This window comes from Dermacentor andersoni, chromosome 6 (genome assembly GCF_023375885.2).
Source record: "Dermacentor andersoni chromosome 6, qqDerAnde1_hic_scaffold, whole genome shotgun sequence".
Taxonomy (NCBI): Eukaryota; Metazoa; Arthropoda; class Arachnida; order Ixodida; family Ixodidae; genus Dermacentor; species Dermacentor andersoni.
In genome coordinates, this window is record NC_092819.1 from 62,241,079 (window position 1) to 62,247,422 (window position 6,344).

Below are 6,344 nucleotides of genomic sequence, written 5' to 3' on the forward strand. Positions count from 1 at the left end.
CCAAGTGGAGGGGACGGGATTTCCCTCACTTAAGGCGCCATTGCGTTTCATGAACACTACTCCACGTTCCCTCCGCCAAGGAACGCCTTGAAAATGCGTACCGACCGAGAAAAGCGTCTGATATCGAGACTACTAAAAATTTGCTTATCATCAGCGCAATTCTTTAAGACAGATATGTGTTTTCGTTCATTTGTCTCCCTTATCAGATGACAACATGGCGAAATGCGCAACTTTAGCTCGGCAAAGCTGCGTTTGGCTGAAAAATCAAGCAGAAGCTGTGTTTGAGTTCTGGAAACGATACTTATACTATACGATACTTGTACTTAATGCCTTTCTAATTTGGTTATATGGTTTTGTATATTTTACTGTCGTTGCTATGACAAAGTTTACTTTTCTATTCTTGTATGCCATGTACAGAAAGTCCCAATTCAGACTCCGACTCCGGGACCTCCTCCTGTATATTGCATATTTAACAACTTCGAATATGGTAACAAAATTTAAATATCTGAAATTCTGACATGATGGGTAAATTAACGTGCTACAAACCGGAAAGTGTAGCAGCCGCCTGGATACCTACGTGTTCTTTTTCTTTTTTTGGTGCCCCTTTTATACGCGCCTACGTTCACTTCAACGTTTTTCTCAGCATAAACACTTTACACCCGGCACTCGAAAAAAATGAAGCTAATACAGGAAAATAAGCTTCGTAACGCGTAATATCGCTAATATACTTGGGCGGGCTTTGCTAATGCATGATCTGAAGTGAAGGCACGACAACAATGGTGGACGAAGAGGAAGCACACACACACGCGTGCGCCCTGTGTGTGTGTGTTCCCTCTTCGTCCACCATTGTTGTCGCGCCTTCACCAGATCTTGCTTAACCAACACGCCCAACTAACCATCCTAACGTTGCTAATGTACATACGCCAAGCCAGTGGGACTCTAGAGAATTAATGGCCCCCGCTCTCCCGCGCCATCTGTCCTAGAAATCGTACAACATCCGAGTGAGAGAGGTAACTCTCGCTGGGTGGTCAGTTCATCCACCTCTCGCATTCTTCCAACGTGTCCCAACAGCTGAGAGCACCGAGAGCGTGGTGCCGCTGTCTGCTGCTGTTTGTTTCCATGTGCTTAAGTTGTGATTAAAGTTGCGGTTGTTAATCGCGGTTATTATGGCTGATAGTGTCCGTGTGTGCATTTTCACCGAGCCCGATTGATTTCGAAGGAGACAACGGATGGAACGGCAAGATGTGCTGCTTCCTTTATCTTCAGTACCGAGTGCTGCTGGGAGCTTTCTGATTTGTCGACGCAGCAACGGGCAGAAAATATGGGTGAGTGAGCCGTTTTTGTATCGACGCGCATTACGTTGATGCGTTTTTAGTGGAGTCACCGCCACGCTGTCGATAAAACGCTGCCGATATGAGCAAGCATGACGGGCCCCAGTTAAATTGCTCGCGCTGCGGACAATAGGACTTGAAACACTCGAGCCAGCATTAGCGTGCGCCAACGTTTCTTTCTTTCTTTCTTTCTTTCTTTCTTTTTTTCTTGCGAGCTTGCGATAGATTCGGCCCGAAAAATTGTTATCGGTTCCTCTTTGCGCAAACAGGAATACAGAAGATACAGCTCGCGGCGGTTTCCAATGATCATTCCAGTATCGCGTAAGAAATCTTTCAGTATAGAGAAGCCGTTTAGTATACACGTGGTGGTTATGGTTGAATGCTTATATCAGGTAGTTTAAAAGAAAACAAGCGTTTTTGTTTCTTGTACCTCTTCGAAGCCGTGGATCTTAGTCGGTTGGATTAACATGTAGCACATATGTTCAGTGAACCAGCACTGATACCTGTGTTTCCAGTGCTTGCTTCCTGATTTCACGTATACGTTACGCAAAGTTTTAATCTTCCGCATAGTCACTGGTAAGTAGTTGACTACGATGATTAGCGTTCTCTATTTTTTTTTTCTTATCTTTTTTAATGTGCTATGCGGCAGCACCTGATGCACGTTTCATAAACTGTGTTTTCAAGTACAAGCAACCGCCACATTTTTTTTATTTTTTGTTGTGCTATGTGTTTTCGCTTGGGTTGCTTAGGTACTCTGAACTTTCTTAGTGCACGATCACCCTGTCTACATTTTTTTAGCGTTCTCTTGCAGCATGTGGGCGTTGGAGAGACTAGCTCATGAAAAACAAAATCTGTGTCTGTGGGGCGCAGACGCTTATGGAAGACCTGAAAGCAACGACGGTTATAGTGTGTTTGTTGGAATTGCACCATCTCGCGTCCATGGGAAAAAAAAAAACCAGCTGCTGCAAAAGTACTTCACTGATTTTGATAATAAATCTGTGCTTATTTTCATAAACGTTTAAATAAAATTGCTGTTACGTCTCGCCTCATTGACAAAATGACGAAATGGGTGAACCCCAAATAGAAACAGCTATTTCATTATGAAAAAAAGGTCATATTTTATTCCTCTTCAACAATCATATTATGTTCTTGTTGAGAAGAGCATAATCATGGTTATGATGTATGAAGTCACCAGTTGTCCATAATGTGCTACAGCAGGGACGGTAGCTTTATTACTGTCCATAATATTTATGCAGCCATTTGGTAGCATTTGTAGTCGGCGCTTTAGTATTTAGTGGCATGCCGAAGTTACTTTCGCATGAGCACGTGTATGTTATGAAAATATGTCACACTATTTTTAGTATTGATTTCAGCTTTTCTGAACTAATTGTAGTAATGCTTTCTGTATTGCATTTTTCAGCATCGCTATTGTGGCATTCTGCATCAGCCTTTGGTCCCACAAGACACGCTGCTAACCTGCATTTTGTTCCTCGGTCAATTGCTGAACTTCTTTAATCCCCATAGAAGCCAACTACCATCCGCATCAAATGAAATGTGTATCATCCACTTGAAAAAAAAAATTGCGAAGGATGCGCAGGAAAAAACAATACCCACTGGAAATCGCGCATCTTTCGGCTGCGTTGAAGTCTGAATTGAAAAAAGGCGAGAGCTAACTTTTTCTCGAATACTCTGACGAACTTCATGCACAATCAGCCGCACAAATTCTGGCGCTATCTGTCAAAACCTGAAAACCCAATAGTGCAAATTGAAATCGCAGGATCTCTTACCCATGATGCACACACTATTGCTAACGCTTTGAATGCCCATTTCCAATCCGTGTTCACACGCTCTTCCCGTCCAAGTGATGTTTCGATGCATCTGATCCAGCGATGCCTGACGTAGTTATAACTGAGCCAGGCATACTGAACCTGCTCTTGAACATTGACACACACACACACACACACAAAAAAAAAAACGCCCGGCCCCGATAATATTTCCAATACGTTTCGAAAACGATTTGCTGCCCAACTAGCTCCGTTCTTAGACAGGATTTTTACGGTGTCGCTTCAAGCAGCTGCATTACCTTCAGACTGGCTCGCCGCAAAAGTAATACCGATTCACAAAGGTGCCAATAGGTTGCACATACACATACCGACCAATTTCTTTAACAAGCTGCTGTTGCAAATTAATGGAGCACATTATCAACAAATCCATTATTAGTTACTTAGAAAACAATAACCTGATGTACCCTAAACAGCATGGCTTCAGGAAGGGCCTTTCTACAGTGACACAGCTACTTGAAATTTCGCATGACTTTGAAGAGATAATTCATTCCGGACTACAAGCAGACGCCATATTCGTCGATTTCTCCAAAGCCATCGATCGCGTACCTCGCTGTGAACTGATCGAAAAACTTAAACTAATTGGCATTGCATCTAACACTGTTGCGTGGATAGCATCTTACCTCACACTCAGATCACAATATGTATATGCAAACAATAATGAGCCAGAGAGCCTTGAAGTCACTTCTTGTGTGCCACAGGGGTCCGTGCTGGGGCCATTGCTCTTTCTTGTGTATGTCAATGACATCCCATCATGTGTTGAGCCTAACGTAACCGTACGTCTTTTTGCAGATGATTGTGTTGTCTACACAACTGTTTGGTCTGTGGATGATCAAACTAAACTAAACACCTCACTAACCAACATTGCGAATTGGTGTGATAGGTGGGGAACGAAGTTCAACATCAGTAAAACAGCATGCATCACTTTTACACATAAAAAGGTAACTGACAAGTTCACTTACAACATAAGAGGCACAGCTATACTAAGATCAGATACTGTAAAATATTTGGGTGTGACATTCCCGAGCTCGCTCAAATGGGACACTCACATTGATATCACATGTGCAAAGGCATTTAGGCAGCTCAATTTCTTACGTCGGAAATTGGCAACAGCACCATCCCATGTCAAATTAACTGCGTACAAAACCCTCGTTCAGCCAATACTTGAGTATGCCAGTATTGTATGGTCCCCGCAGCAGTCTTACCCAATGATAAACTTGATGGAATACAGCGCATGGCACTCCGTTTCATTTATTCCAGATACTCGCCGTACGACAGCGTCACTGCTTTACGTGACCAAGCTAATATTTTGACTCTAATATTAGAAAGGCGTATCGCTGCCATGAAGTTCCTTTTCCTTCTTTATCACGGGCACATAAATATAGATAAAACAAAGTACATTAGGCCACCCTTCCAACATTCGGAAAGAACAAATCACCGTAAGTGCATCAGACAGTTTTCTGCGCGTTGCAACACATATAAATATTCATTTTTTCCATCTGCAATTGAAGCCTGGAACCGTCTGCCGCAACCAATTGCACATGTTGACTCCGTCGAAGAATTTGCAACTAGAATACGTGCACTTTTTTATGATTAGGTCTGTTTCAGATTATTTACTGCTTCACTAAAACGTTGCGTTGCGCAACTGTGTTTTGGCCGTTTCCCACCGCATCTGAATTGTTCGTAGCTCTTACCCCTTCCCTGTATTATCTGCCTTGTACTGTGTGCTTTGGTCTGCGTTTTGTTTTCATGTTATATTATTGAATTGTAATAATTAGCGTATTTCCTTGCTTTCTTCTGTTTTGACCAACAATGTTTTGCTGTTTTGATTGTGACCCACTTCTGTATGAGCCTGTAAAAAGGCTTACAGTGTTGCTAAATAAAATAAATAAAATAAATTCATTGTTCCGGCTTTCGTATTTCATCTTAAGCTGAAGCTAGAGCCAGAGCAGGAGCAGCATATTTTCTACAAGGATTTACTGCTGCATACCATCGGGTGCCTAACCCCGAGAGTTCATGTGGCCATCTTCATTCTTGAAATGCGCTGCTCAAGTCGCGATAAATCTTGACAAGCAGCACTATATGGGGCTAAGGATAAGGACCTTACCAACACAGAATACCCATCCTGACGAAATTCGATTTGTTCGTGTAGATGTTTCATTTGGACGTCGTTTGAATAGAATGAGATGCTGATAAAATTATGGGCTCGGTATTTCGACCCAACATGTTTGTTTTCCACAGGCTGTGCATTCCAATGACCATAAACCTATCAAATGGTACAACAAAGAACGCGTGGAATTGTAGAGGTATAATCATCGCTTTTTATTTTTGTTATATGAATAATGTAATCATCATGCGGTTATTCTAGCAGGGTGATAACAGCCTAATATATACAATGGTATTGTTACGGAAGGATGAAGGAAGAGAGAGGAAGAAGATCGGAGACGCTGGCTGCTGCGTGTTGTTGGTGGTGGTCAGCCATCTTAACTACTGTGACTCATTCTGTACATATCTTGTAAATATAGTTTCCCTATACTCGCAAGATCCCCGTAACATATTGGTAGAGGTGCTGGGTACCACGGCTGGAGACGGACCTCCTCAGTGGCCGTCGCATCACCGTCCGCACCATGAATGACGGTGAGCAGTCGGGATCAACGTCGTTGGCGCCTCCTACGTCACCGTCACATGCTACGTCGCTGTCACCTTCGGTTGTCGTTGTGCAACCCAAGGATCCTGGAACTTTCTGCGGGACTGATGGCGCCGACGTTGAAGAGTGGGTGGCCATGTACGAACGCGTGAGTGGAATCAACAGATAGGACCCTATGCTTATCCTAGCTAACCTGTTGTTTTACCTAAGAGGCACGGCAAAGGTGTGGTACGAAAACAACGAAGAGGAACTAACCAGCTGGGACCAATGCAAAGAGAAATTGACAGAGTTGTTTGGCAAACCAGCCGGCCGTAAAATTGCCGCAACGCCGGGACTGGCCTCCCGTGCCCAATCCCCCACGGAGTCCTATGTCTCGTACATCCAGGACGTGCTGGCACTTTGTCGAAAAGCCGATCACGACATGCCAGAAGCTGAGAAGATCGGGCACGTGCTTAAGGGCATTGCTGACGATGCGTTTAATCTGCTCATGTGCAAGAGCTGCTCTACAGTTCACGCAATCATTAA

General features: G+C 43.5%; 1 long non-coding RNA gene across 1 annotated transcript; it reads left to right on the top strand.

The window, feature by feature from the left end:
• Positions 1-937: 937 nt before the first annotated feature.
• LOC129382395 (uncharacterized) lies at positions 938-3,278 on the top strand. The gene is made up of 2 exons (XR_008610461.2): positions 938-1,325; positions 2,752-3,278. It is a non-coding gene; the product is annotated as an uncharacterized lncRNA (long non-coding RNA).
• The last annotated feature ends 3,066 nt before the right edge of the window (positions 3,279-6,344 follow it).